This window comes from Solanum pennellii, chromosome 4 (genome assembly GCF_001406875.1).
Source record: "Solanum pennellii chromosome 4, SPENNV200".
NCBI lineage: Eukaryota > Viridiplantae > Streptophyta > Magnoliopsida > Solanales > Solanaceae > Solanum > Solanum pennellii.
In genome coordinates this window covers 11,332,803-11,348,226 of record NC_028640.1, presented here as the reverse complement: position 1 = coordinate 11,348,226, position 15,424 = coordinate 11,332,803, and positions in this window count along the sequence as shown.

Below are 15,424 nucleotides of genomic sequence, written 5' to 3'. Positions count from 1 at the left end.
ATTGGCTCTTTTCTCAAGCAATGACATTAGTTCATTCTTGGTCATTGCACAACGAATTTGATGTAAGTTTTAAACTACATCCTAGGTATAACATGTGTTCACAACAGCCTATGAACGAAATGAACTGAAGTACGTATGAATGAATGAAGTAGACTTCGTGTTTACTAATGAAGACTCCCTAGTTGAGGTCCCATATGTTGAGCCCTCACGTTTGGGAAGTCTTAATGTCAAGTCCATGATTCCAAGGTCTCATGGCATATGAATAAATGATAAGAACAACGTTATGTGTTATATGAATTATGATATGTGTTATGTGTATGCTGTTGTGTGCTATGTGCAAAATATTAAGTATGATGGTGCATGTTACTCTCATGATATAACATTACTAATCCAAATTTTGAAAGTTCACTCCCTTTCCTCATCACTATTTGGCAAGTCCACTGACTTGACTTGCTAAAATCATGTTGCTAGGAAAGAGTTATTCTTACTCATGCATGTCCTTGGTGTGTGCTTACATAAACACATACTTAGTACAAGTGTGTACTAATCCTATACAACTCTAAATTTTTCGGTGCAGGCAAAGGTGGACGGTAGAGCTACAACATCAACGCTGAAGCATTCCGAACATCGAGTATTCATATGGACTTTGTACGCCTTTTATGATTCGAGGATGCTTTCCCATTTACCTTCTAGCTTAGTGGTAGTATTGAGCTAGTGGAGTAGGTTCCACTAGCGTTTCTTTCCCGTTTTTGTTCAAACATTGTATGGATGCCATTTTGGCAAGTACATCTTTATCGTTATAATAATCTACTTCATTCATTTGATAATCGTAATGTTACTTTGTTGATGGTGAACAATTATATATGAAATAGAATGTTTTAGTAAGCATGTTAGGAAAAAAAAGTATCACATTTTCTGCTAAAATTAACCTAGATGAAGTAAGAATGACGTATGTAGGATTGTATGTGACCTCTGAGAGGTCAACGATGCCGGTCTCATTTGGGGTCGAGATTCCGGTCGTTAAAAAGTTTGTATCAGATCCTAGGTAAAATTAAAGAAATAATAAGTTCATCAACTACATTGAATAGTTTCTAAGTCATTGTAGTGAAATGCACCGCTATCCTGGATTAGAGACTGCATGATGCGTAGGAAAATTTCCCTTCTTCTGATCTTATCGCGTCGTTCCTAATGTTTGACTTCTTGATGGTATGATTTTGTCTAACATCAAATCCTTGTTTTTTACAAAGAATGAACACTAGGAGAGCTATTGGTCAGATGAGAGGAGTAGCAGCTGCTTGGGACAAACAAGTTCCACCCCAGGCTCCAGCTGAAGGAGTACTCATGCCAGTTAACCCTGATGGGTTGACCGATGTTGAGGTGAGGGCATCTCTAGCCCAGATGACACAGGCGATAACCATGCATGCTCAGGACATGATACTCCAGGTGAACTGAAAGAATGTTCAAAGGGAGAACCCACCAGTACGTAGCATGGCTGACAGGCAACGAGAGTTTACAAGGATGAATCCTCCTATTTTCACAGGGTCTAAGACAGTAGAGGATCCTTAGGGAGTATCCCCTGAAGTTTGTGAAATCTAGGTATGCCATTTCTCTTGTTTCTAACAACAGAAACAAGAGCTATAGATTCTTGACAGGGTTTGTTGATGATCTCGAGTAGGAGTGTAGGGCCGCTATGTTGCATGATAGTATAGATCTCTCCAAGTGTATGTTCGATGTCGAGCAAGTGGAGGAAAGCAGGAAGAGGAAGCACACTAGGGCAGGGAGGAGGTCAAGGCAAGTTGAGAAGAATTTTTCAAGGAACAATAGTAGTGAAATCAGGAATAAGCCTAGGTTTAAGAAGGAACTCTCCAACCAAGGGGAGTAAACTTCATCCAACGGTTGCTTGATAGAAATTCCGAGTCCAGAGTTAAGAGAAACAATAAAGTAGATAAACCTCAAGAGTGACCAACTTGCAGGAAGTGTGGCAAACTACATTGAGGAGACTTTGTGATGGGCACTAACGCTTGTTACAGTTGTATTAAGCTGGGTCACATGGTGCAGAATTGTCTGCTTAGGAAAAGTTAAGAACAAAGGAAGGAAAGAGTTCAGTCTAATGGTCCAAGTGAAGAGGCTCCAAGGAGGCAATGGTTCTTCGCACTCAAGTCTAGGTGTGCAGGGGAAGTCACCTCTGCTGAAGTCTCGTGTGAGTATCCTTAATTAGTCCTTCTGGTAATTGACTGTGCATGGTGTGTATGCACTAGTATGAGGTTAATATGTTTGAGTCATCATGTTGGTTTCTGATTTGTATGATTTATATGTTATTTTATGTTGTATGCATTGATGAGACTAGTTTAGGAAAGAGTTCCTTAGTCTATTAATGTGAAACTACTAGTAGGTTTGGATGATTTGCACCATCATGTTAATATGTGAATCAGATATTCACCAATGGGGAGTATTGGATTACCTATGCATGCGTACGTTCTACAGATGACTTATTAATGGTTAGTAAAGAGTAGTGTCATTCGGGGACGAATGTTCTTAAAGGGGGTTATAATGTAACAACCCTGAAAATGGATAAAATAACAAATTCTTAATGTGTCAAGAAGGCCTATGATTAGACTAGGGTTCACACGGATTGATGCACGTAGCACCAGACCTCGGAACCCTTGCTAAAGTCAAGCCAACTAACTTGGGGAGTTACCTGAGTTTGGAAAGGTTGGGTCCAACCATGTAGGGATCTCGAATACAAAGATTTACTTGGAGGAGTCTTTACAGGATTTAAAAAGGGAAAATCTTAGGTTTGGAGGGTCTAGGGGTAAAATGGTCTTCTTCCAGGATAAGGGTAGTATCGTAATTACCCTAAATATATAATTAATTATTTAATTAATAAGGTGGAGGGGTATTTTGGGGAGAGAGGGCCGAAATTAGGCTCTTGAAGTGATATCTTGCTCCACCCTGGTTCGAACCTAGGTGGAACCAATGTTTTAAAGTGATTTTTATTTAATATATTGATTTATATAAGTAATTAATTCTTATTATTCATTATATCGTTTAAAATAAAATAAAAATCAGATTTTTATTCAATAAACATAACATCATTGACTAAGTCCTAAAACTAGACTCCTACTACTCCCACTCTCTCACGTTTATCTCTCCACTCTCACGCTCAATCTCTCTTATTCATTTTCACGTATTTTCTTTGCCAAAATACAATAAAAATTCATAAAAATAAACCATGTTCTACACACTTGAAGAACCCACACGAAATCACATGAAAACAAACGTTAATCGCATACTAGGCTAAGGGAGGTTGTTATTCGAGTGGAGTTGATATTGAGGAGGCTTAGACGTGTTCTTGGGTGAAATTTTTGGTCATCAAGTCAAGTGTTTAACGTCAAAAAGGTATGGGTTCTTCTCTTTGTGTCCCTTTCCCAAGTGACCCCTTAAGGTTCAGAATATTCATTCCGAAAACTAGGATTGTTCCCCGTTGCATATCCATCTCACTAGCTCCAATTGAATCATAGGTTGGTTATGTTTGCTGGTAGGAAAATAGGGATGAAACGTGTTTTCGTGATGATTATGTGTTTATATTTATGTTTGGAATTATGTGACTTATGTTGATGTTTCCGAAAATGTAACTACGTGTGTATGTGTGTGTTACCATGGCTATTGTTCATGGTTTAGGACTTGAAATGGCATGATAGTTCTTTATATTTAATGTACACATGTTAATGTAAATGTGATGTCCAGATGAGCTGAAATTCGACGGATTTGAGGGATAATGTCTGGGCTTAACGAATACATGAAGACTCATCTAAAACGTTTTAAATGCACTACCAAATTCCCCTAAGAACTAAGGTGTAACTTGATGAAAGGATGCTCAAAAATTAAAAGAAAATTTCCATCTTCTATTGATGAATTTTGGTCAGCAAAGAGGGTTAAAAAAATTTCAAAAAAAAATTGAATTAAAACAAGTGAGGTCATGGAGGATTGAACCCGTGACCTCACCATGTTAAAAACCATGAAAATAAGAAGTAAAAAGAAATGTGGTGAAGGGGATTCGAACCATGGTATTGGATGGAAAATGTAACTTAAAAGGAAAAATAACAAATGAGAGGAGTGGGATTCGTACCCACCACCTCTTAATCAAATTAAAGGAAGAGTAAAAGAAATAAAATGTGAGGCATCGGAATCAAACCCACGATCTCTACATAGTGAAGGAGAGTAAAGAAAATGAAAGAAAATAAATGTGAGGCGTGGGAATCGAACCCATGACCTCTAGGCAGTGAAGGAGAGTCAAAGGAAATGAAAGAAAAGAGATGTGAGGCATGGGAATCAAACCCACGACCTCCTAGGCAGATTTAAGGAGAAATATTAAATGAAATTAAAGAGGGTCTATGGGGGTTTGAACCGACAACCCCTCGGCCATAGGAGAAAAATTAAAAGGCAATGAAAATAAAAAGTAAATGACGTTTGTGGGGGTTCGATCCCACATCATCTTATTTCTATTAAACGATAAATGAAGAGAGAAACTAAGTGAAAATAAAATGAAGGCATTGGGGCTCGAACTTGGGTTCCCAAGCCGTATGGATCAAACCAAAATGAATAAAAAAATCTAAGTTTTGTTCAAGTTATTTGAAAATCGGGTTCCCTTGCCCAAATTCCGTATTAATACATAAGTCCTATGTAAATTAAATGTTTAAGAATAATGCAGCCTACTTAGATCAAAACTGAGATCTTGGCATACATACAAGATGCATAATCCTTGTTCCACATAATCTTATGAAGATATGAATCACTTAAACGAACTATGAATGAAGCCTCATGACTTTTATGTATAGATCCATCAGTCTAATATACGTTTAAAAAAAGTGAACCTAAGATTTATGTAAAACACACTAAATTTCAAAGTGCATTGGCATATAATGAAACGAATATTATGTTATGAAATTATGACACCCTAGAATGGTTAAGTAAGAGTGTGAAACACACAAATCGTCAAGTACTGAATTTAACATTCACGTAAAAAGGGGTGAATAATTATGAAAAACAAATGTTCTTATGTTAATGAATACGGTGACAACATGATATGAGGATAATGTAAATGATGAGAGGATCTATGTCGGTTAAAGTTTAAGTTCTAAATGAATGAATGAATGAGACCAGCCTGAAATGAAGCACATAATGAAATGAATTGTACCTAAGGTTTTTAAGGGCATGATGATCAATAGGTGAGTTAGACTAAACAAATAACGATAGGTCATTCTTGGTCATTGCACACCAAACCTGATGAAAATCTTAAACTACATCCTAGGTATAGGTGGTGTTCACACTAGCCTATGAACTAAATGAAATGAAATGCATATGAAGCAGACTCTGTGTTTGCTAATGAAGACTCCCTAGTTGAGGTCTCATATGTTGAGCCCTCATTTTTGGGAAGTCTTAATGTCAAGTCCATGATTCCAAGGTCTCATGGCATATGATTAAATGATGTGAACAACATTATGTGTTATATGAATTATGATATGTGCTTTGTGTATGTTGTTGTGTGCTATGTGCAAAATGTTAAGTATGATGGTGTATGTTACACTCATGGCATAGCATTACTAATCCAAATTTGGAAAGTCTAGTCACTTTCCTAATCTTAATTTGGCAAGTCCACTAACTTGACCTGCTATAATCATGTTGCTAGGAAAGAGTTATTCTTACTCATGCATGTCCTTAGTGTGTGCTTTCATATATCCCTACTTAGTAAAAGTCTGTACTAACCCTATACAACTCTAAACTTTTAGGTGCAGACACAGGTGGACGCTAGAGCTACAAGATCAATATTGTAGCTCTCCAAACATCGAGTATTCATTCGGACTTAATAGGACCTCAAGCTTACGAGGACGGTTGCCCATTTACACTCTATGTTATATGTAGGATTGAGCTAGTGGAGTATGTTCCATTAGAGTTTCTTTCCTTTTTTCTTTCAGACATTGTATGGGTGCCATTTTGGCAAGTACATCTTTATCGTTATAATAAACTGCTTCTTTCATTTGATGATCTTAATGTTAGATGGTTGGTGGTGAACAATTATATATGTAATAGAATATTTAGTAAGCATGTTAGGTAACAAAAACATTCAATTTTTCCGCTAAAATTAACCTAGATAAAGTAAGAGTGACGTATGTAGGCTTGTCTGCGACCTCTGAGAGGTCAACGATGCCGGTTTCGTCTGGGGTATAGATTCTGGTCGTGACAGTACTAAGCATGCAGGATAGTGTAATGCTGAAATAAAACTTAACTGAACAAGCATAAAAGAAAATAAAATAATCTGACATGATAAACTGAATTCTGAATTAACTAGATGCAATGACCAATTTATAACATACTTAAACTGGATACTAAGTATATTGATAGATGGTTAATGCTAGAGAGTCTCACTGAACTAGGGGAGATACTAATAACCGATGCTAAAACCACTTGAGCTAAATGTGGAGTCCGATGTATACGCCCCATCTATAGTACCAAATATACCCCACCAAAGGTATAAAGTCATGCTGGCATGATCACTAAACTGATTTCCCAAAGAGGAGACTTACAACCTACTTGGCTAGTAGTTCAGGGACTATTGGGTACGCTAAACCCTAGTCCAACTCGATATTATGCTACTCGCAATGAATTCTGTAAATTATTGTTTATGTATGAGTTTCTGTAAATACTGGATAGCTCGAAACTGAACATGCAAACTTAGAATGCAACAATTAATTTGGTAATTATGCATTTATAAAATGAGGCATGTATATTTGAAGTGTCTGAAATATCTAACCTAGCATGTGTAATTCAAGAATTAAAGAAATACAAAGCTAGGGTTCTAAAATTCCTGCAAATATATGAATAATAACAAAATAATCTGATTTGGAACATAAAACTAATAAATTCATAAAGTTCTATCAAAGTTCTAGAAACCCTAGGTTTAATCATGACAAGAAAATCAAGAATCTGACTGAAAACTAGGGACCCAATGGGTGAAAGGAACCCACTAGTGAAATCCCACATGCCTGGTGATGAAATCCACAGAAAATACTTAAGTTTCAGGGCTGGAACTGCTGGAACTTTTGGTGTTCTTGAACTAGGGTTCTTGAGTTTTTTCTCTTCTCGTGGTTCTAAATTTCCACGTTTTGATTTAATGATTTTACTTAGATATGTTTTAATTATATATCTAAGCTTTAACTGACTAATATGATGATTTAGGGTCAAAATGATGTAACTTAAGGTTTAAAGGGAGTGGGAAAGGTCAAAAGTCTAACCCTAATCTCACCCTAAATATATATTCTCTTTTAGTTCAGTGAGATACACAAAGTGTTGCGCAAAATTTTACATAAATAGAATATTTTTTAGGAACAACTCAAACATTAGCATTCAAGATCGCAAATTTATATAGAGTTTAAAACAAAGAGGCCATAAATTTCTTGTGTAGCGCTAGTTTTCTGGATTTGGTTTTCTCCAAATACGCAGATATACTCCAATTATCGAGAGGTGGAATTCCTCTTATCATAACTCGTTGTAGTCCCTATTCGCTGCCCGAAAAAGGTAGTTTCATCTTCTTTATAATTTTCTTTGCATCCTTTCTTTTCTCGAAATATTAATTTCATATTTGAAAAGCTTTTTGTTTGGTGTATCTTAGTTGTTAGCTACTCCTCAGTCTATAATTCTCGATATGATATATATATCTTTAGTCGTTCATCGAGTTGTATGTAATATCAAGTTAAAGTTATGGATTTATGCTAAATGTTGTGACTTCTTTGCATCATGGGTTTGATTCGCTATGTCCCTTCCTCTTTACGTTCGTTTGGCCTGTAGTGTGATGAACCTGCTCTCTGTGCATCCTTTGTTGTTCCATCTTGTTCAATCGTGTGCTGATTAAAGCATTTAGGATGGAAGGTTTATTTTTTTGGGGTTTGAATCTCATATATATTTCATAGTCATTAAAATTTCCAGTCGCACATTTTTGTTTCCATAAGTTAAGACCTTGATCTTTTTATGTCGAACATGGCGTTATTTGAGTAACGAGTTTATGCTAGCATGATTGTAACTCCCATGTTGTTCTTGACTCCTGTTATCTTAGTCTAAATTAATAATCATGTGCTCGTTTGAAAAGGGTGTTGTTTTCGACATGTTCAGAAAGTGGTGAATCATATTTTGTTCTATGTTTCTGCCCCCTTGGCTTTTGACTAATGTGATCTTGGTTAGTGATTTCGGATATGGATTGATTTGGTTTGTTGTTATTATCTTGGCGTGTTTTCATAAGCGTTGCAAATGCATTTAAAATCTATTGTTGAGGATCGATAAAAGTTGAAATAGTTCATATATACGCTCATATGTTGCAGTATTTGAATATTGTATTTAAATAGTGCCTGTATGGTCAGCAAAGTGAACATTAATCTTTTCGTTAAAAATGTAACGACCTGTTTAGTCGATTCGAGCAGCAAGATTATTTTGATAGAATCTGGCTGAGTCGACGGAACAATCGACGGACCGTCATGGTCACGACAGACCGTCAGGGGTCATCGTTCCAAAACACTTAAACTCTGAAAATCTGGGTACTGGGATCAACTCTCTGAACTTCACGACGGAATTGTAACGATTCGAGCAGCAAGATTATTTTTATAGAAACTGGCTGAGTCGATGGAACAATCGACGGACCGTCATGGTTACGACGGACCGTCGGGGGGCATCGTTCCAAAACACTTAAACACTGAAAATCTGGGTACTGGGATCAACTCTCTGAACTTCACGACGGAATTGTAACGATTCGAGCAGCAAGATTATTTTTATAGAAACTGGCTGAGTCGATGGAACAATCGACGGACCGTCATGGTTACGACGGACCGTCGGGGGGCATCGTTCCAAAACACTTAAACACTGAAAATCTGGGTACTGGGATCAACTCTCTGAACTTCACGACGGAATTGTAACGATTCGAGCAGCAAGATTATTTTTATAGAAACTGGCTGAGTCGATGGAACAATCGACGGACCGTCATGGTTACGACGGACCGTCGGGGGGCATCGTTCCAAAACACTTAAACACTGAAAATCTGGGTACTGGGATCAACTCTCTGAACTTCACGACGGAATTGTAACGATTCGAGCAGCAAGATTATTTTTATAGAAACTGGCTGAGTCGATGGAACAATCGACGGACCGTCATGGTTACGACGGACCGTCGGGGGGCATCGTTCCAAAACACTTAAACACTGAAAATCTGGGTACTGGGATCAACTCTCTGAACTTCACGACGGAATTGTAACGATTCGAGCAGCAAGATTATTTTTATAGAAACTGGCTGAGTCGATGGAACAATCGACGGACCGTCATGGTTACGACGGACCGTCGGGGGGCATCGTTCCAAAACACTTAAACACTGAAAATCTGGGTACTGGGATCAACTCTCTGAACTTCACGACGGAATTGTAACGATTCGAGCAGCAAGATTATTTTTATAGAAACTGGCTGAGTCGATGGAACAATCGACGGACCGTCATGGTTACGACGGACCGTCGGGGGGCATCGTTCCAAAACACTTAAACACTGAAAATCTGGGTACTGGGATCAACTCTCTGAACTTCACGACGGAATTGTAACGATTCGAGCAGCAAGATTATTTTTATAGAAACTGGCTGAGTCGATGGAACAATCGACGGACCGTCATGGTTACGACGGACCGTCGGGGGGCATCGTTCCAAAACACTTAAACACTGAAAATCTGGGTACTGGGATCAACTCTCTGAACTTCACGACGGAATTGTAACGATTCGAGCAGCAAGATTATTTTTATAGAAACTGGCTGAGTCGATGGAACAATCGACGGACCGTCATGGTTACGACGGACCGTCGGGGGGCATCGTTCCAAAACACTTAAACACTGAAAATCTGGGTACTGGGATCAACTCTCTGAACTTCACGACGGAATTGTAACGATTCGAGCAGCAAGATTATTTTTATAGAAACTGGCTGAGTCGATGGAACAATCGACGGACCGTCATGGTTACGACGGACCGTCGGGGGGCATCGTTCCAAAACACTTAAACACTGAAAATCTGGGTACTGGGATCAACTCTCTGAACTTCACGACGGAATTGTAACGATTCGAGCAGCAAGATTATTTTTATAGAAACTGGCTGAGTCGATGGAACAATCGACGGACCGTCATGGTTACGACGGACCGTCGGGGGGCATCGTTCCAAAACACTTAAACACTGAAAATCTGGGTACTGGGATCAACTCTCTGAACTTCACGACGGAATTGTAACGATTCGAGCAGCAAGATTATTTTTATAGAAACTGGCTGAGTCGACGGAACAATCGACGGACCGTCATGGTCACGACAGACCGTCAGGGGTCATCGTTCCAAAACACTTAAACTCTGAAAATCTGGGTACTGGGATCAACTCTCTGAACTTCACGACGGAATTGTAACGATTCGAGCAGCAAGATTATTTTTATAGAAACTGGCTGAGTCGATGGAACAATCGACGGACCGTCATGGTTACGACGGACCGTCGGGGGTCATCGTTCCAAAACACTTAAACACTGAAAATCTGGGTACTGGGATCAACTCTCTGAACTTCACGACGGAACTGCAGAATGGACCGTCGTAGCCACGACGGACCGTCACAGACCTTTTATTGAAATTGAGTCTCTGAACATTGTGACGGACGTGCAGGGCGGACCGTCGCAGGTACGATGGGCCGTCACGAGTGGCGTAACCTCGACTGAGTCGGATTTCTGCTGAGAGTTTTTAAGGGGCGTTTTGGACTATTCATGCTTATAATTATGAAATTTGTGGGGTAAGGGTAATAATTTAATTACTTGGGGGTTAAAGGTGGGTTACTTTTATCATCTTTTATACTTAATTATTTGATAATTAGGGTAAAAAGAAAAAGAGTTGGAAGAAGGAAAAATAGAAAGAACAGAGAGAAGAGGGGAGAACGAACGAGAGAGGGAGAAGTGAAGAGGAAAGCAAAGGCATTGAGAGATAGCTTGTTCGATAACGATTCTTCGGTGAAGGTAGGTTATGGTTTATGTTATTTCATAGTAAACTCTAAATAGCGATTGATATGTATTGGGTTGTATTGTAAAGTCTTCTATGCTCTTAATTGTGTTGTTGCATGATTGTGATTATATATATATTGTGATGGATTATAATGATGATAGTGTGGAATCTTAAAAACCTTAAACTCACTCTATTAATGATGATGCCTTGGTATAAAGGAAGGCTTGATGAACTAATAGAATGAGGTTAATGGATCGGGTGTCACGAACCGACACGTAGTATTAGGGGATCGGGTGTCACGAACCGACACGTAGTATTAGGGGATCGGGTGTCACGAACCGACACGTAGTATTAGGGGATCGGGTGTCACGAACCGACACGTAGTATTAGGGGATCGGATTGTCACGTTCCGACACAAGAGGAATAAAGAGAATGAATCTTGAATTATGGTGATATACTCAATTTAAAGAACCTAATTCCCAAATGAGTATGGTGTGGAGGCTTGAGCCCTCATAGATGTGCTTGGTGTTGTTGTCAAAGGGTTTTGTACTTGTTGTTGTCACCTGTTGAGTGTTGTAGTTGATTTTATATTATTACTTGATATATATTGCTTTCTATTTTGAGTTGGCCGATGATACCTACTCAGTACTTGTACTGACCCCTACTTTTATGTTCTTCTTGTTGTTTTGTGGAGTGCAGCAAGTGCACCAGTGACTTCGTCTCGTCCGCAACTCTAGCCAGTCTTCAGCACGTCAGATTTCAGGGTGAGCTATTGTTCCTAGCTCGGACTGGATTCTCTCATTCACGTCTTGATGTCCTTGAAGCTCGGACATGGACTATCGTTTTATTCTTTATTTTAGTTCTTAATTACTCTTAGACTTAGAAATTTGAGGATAGATGTTCTTGATGTGATGACTTCCAGATTTTGGGGATGATAAGTATTATATTTTAGAAGTTTATTTAATTGGTTATATTAATGAGTTTTGGGTCTTCCGCATTATATTTTGTTCATTATGGTTGAAATATTGGTAAACGTTGGGGTTTAGATTTGTTGGTTCGCTCACATAGGAGGATAAGTGTGGGTGCCACTCGCGGCTCGTTTTGGGTCGTGACAAACTTGGTATCAGAGCTTTAGGTTCGTTGGTCTCATCACACAAGAACGAGTCTAGTAGAGTCTTGAGGAACGGTAGGGGGACGCCCTTACTTTTCTTTGAGAGGCTATAGGACTTTAGGAAAACTCCATTCTTTCTTTCTTTCGTGCTATTACTTGGGTCCAATTGGTATCTAGGTGATACAAATTGGTATCTGACATCCTCACTCTATTTCGCAGATGGTTAGAACTAGAGCAACGACTGTGTCAACACCAGCACCGGCAGGACAGGGTGCGTCTGAGCCAACCATTGGGACCGTAGCTCGAGGAGGAGCAGTGGCAAGAGGCCGTGGTAGAGGTCGCAGGAGGACGCCCTCTAGAGGTAGAGGACAAACACCTGGTCCAGCTAGTAATAGGGCAGTGACTCCTCCACCGACTGATGAGGTAGTGAGAGAGGGTGAAGAAGGGGAAAATGAGCAGGTTCAAGATGAGGAATTACCACCCCAGACTACCCCAGAGATGATTAACCAGGTTCTTACCTATCTTAGCGGGTTATCTGATCAGGGCCAGACACCTCCAGTGTTTTCTGCACCAGCACCTCAGGTTCAGGGGGTACAACATGCAGCCGCTGTGGCTCCCCGCATGGATGCCTCATTGGAAATAGGCACGTTTCCTCGATTGACTACAGGGTCCATAAAGACAAGTGATAAGCACGAACTTTTCACTATGTTCTTAAAGTTAAAACCTCCAGTATTTAAGGGTGCTGAATCTGAAGATGCCTATGATTTTGTTGTTGATTGTCATGAGTTGCTGCATAAGATGGACATAGTAGAACGATTCGGGGTAGAGTTTATGACCTACCAGTTTCAGGGGGATGCCAAAAGGTGGTGGCGGTCGCATGTTGAGTGTGAACCAGTACAGGCACCACCTATGAATTGGGCATCATTCTCTAGCTTATTCATGGAGAAGTATATACCCCGAACTTTGAGGGATAGGAGGAGAGACGAATTCCTGAGCCTAGAGCAAGGAAGGATGTCTGTTGCTGCTTATGAGGCTAAATTTCGTGCACTATCTAGGTATGCCCCTCAGCTTTGTTTCAGTCCACGAGAGCGGATTCGCCGTTTTGTGAAGGGATTGAGGTCAGATTTGCGGATTCCAGCCTTACAGGTAGCTGCTGCAGCAAAATCCTTTCAGGAAGTGGTTGATTTTGTGATAGAAGTAGAGGGGGTGAAGCCAGACGACTTGGCCATGGCGTCTACATCTAAAAAGTTCCGTAAGAGAGGTGAGTTTAGAGGTTCTTACTCCAGAGGGCAGAGTTCAGGAGGTTACCAAAACCGCCATATTCAGTCTTCCCTGCAGGATGTAGCTGAGGGTCCACCGCAGACCGGTCAACAATTCTCTGAGTTTGGAGGTTATCCCCAGACTCCGTCGTTCTCACAGAGACCTATGCTTGACTCCAGAGACTGTTATGGATGTGGAGACACTGGACATATTAGGAGGTTTTGTCCAAAACCGAGTTACAGACCCCCAATAGTTAGAGGTAGAGGTGGTCATGGGAGAGGCCGCCATTCTGGAGGACGCGGTGGCCAAGGTAATGGTGGTCACCCAATCAATCGGGGTGGCGGGCAAGCTGGAACTGCTGCGGCGCAACATGATAGGGGCAATGGACAGACAGGTGATAGGGCCCATTGTTATGCTTTCCCCGGGAGGTCTGAAGCAGAGACATCTGATGCTGTTATCACAGGTAATCTTTTGGTCTGTGATTGCATGGCTTCTGTATTATTTGATCCTGGATCCACATTTTCATATGTATCTTCCGCATTTGCTACTGGTCTTGATTTACATTGCGAATTGCTTGACATGCCTATTAGTGTCTCTACTCCTGTGGGTGAGTCTGTGATAGTTGAGAAGGTGTATAGGTCCTGCCTTGTGACTTTTGTAGGGAGCAATACCTATGTAGACTTGGTTATCATACAAATGGTTGATTTTGATGTAATTCTGGGTATGACTTGGCTTTCTCCAAACTTTGCAATCTTAGATTCTAATGCTAAAACTGTTACATTGGCCAAGCCTGGGACAGATCCGCTAGTGTGGGAGGGTGACTACATTTCCACCCCAGTCCGTATTATCTCTTTTCTTCGCGCTAAGAGGATGGTTAGTAAAGGTTGTTTAGCCTTCTTGGCACATCTCAGGGATGATACTTCCAAAGTACCTTCGATTGAGTCTGTTTCGATAGTCTGTGAGTTTTTGGATGTGTTTCCTGCAGACCTTCCTGGTATGCCACCGGATAGGGATATTGATTTTTGTATTGATCTGGAGCCGGGTACTCGCCCCATTTCCATCCCCCCTTATAGAATGGCTCCAGCTGAGTTAAGGGAGTTAAAGGCCCAACTTCAGGAGTTGTTAGGTAAAGGTTTTATTAGACCAAGTGCATCCCCTTGGGGTGCTCCTGTTTTATTTGTGAAGAAGAAAGATGGAAGCCTTCGGATGTGCATAGACTACAGGCAGCTGAATAAGGTAACTATTAAGAACAAGTATCCTATTCCTCGAATTGATGATTTGTTCGATCAGTTACAAGGTGTTTGTGTCTTCTCTGAAATTGATCTGAGATCCGGTTATCATCAATTGAAAATACGGGCAGCACATGTGCCGAAGACCGCCTTTCGAACCAGGTATGGGCATTACGAATTCTTAGTAATGTCTTTTGGGCTTACGAATTCCCCTGCTGCTTTCATGAGTCTGATGAACGGAATTTTTAAGCCATATCTGGATCTCTTTGTCATTGTGTTCGTTGATGATATACTGATATACTCAAAGAGAAGGAAAGAACATGAGGAGCATTTGAGAATTGTATTGGAGTTGTTGAGGGAGAAAAGGCTTTATGCCAAATTCTCCAAGTGTGAGTTTTGGTTAGATTCAGTGTCCTTCTTGGGGCACGTGGTTTCTAAGGATGGAGTGATGGTGGATCCTTCTAAGATTGAAGCAGTGAAGAGTTGGGTAAGACCTACTAATGTTACAGAGGTAAAAATCTTTGTTGGTTTAGCTAGCTACTACCGTTGATTTGTCAAGGGATTTTCTTCTATTGCTTCGCAGCTAATTTGACTAAGAAGAATATTCCCTTTGTATGGTCGGATGAATGTGAAGAAAGTTTTCAGAAACTTAAGACCTTGTTTACTACTGCACCAATTCTTACCCTGCCAGTGGAAGGTAAAAATTTCATTGTTTATTCTGATGCATCTTATTCTGGTTTGGGTGCAGTGCTAATGCAGGAGAGAAATGTAATTGCTTATGCTT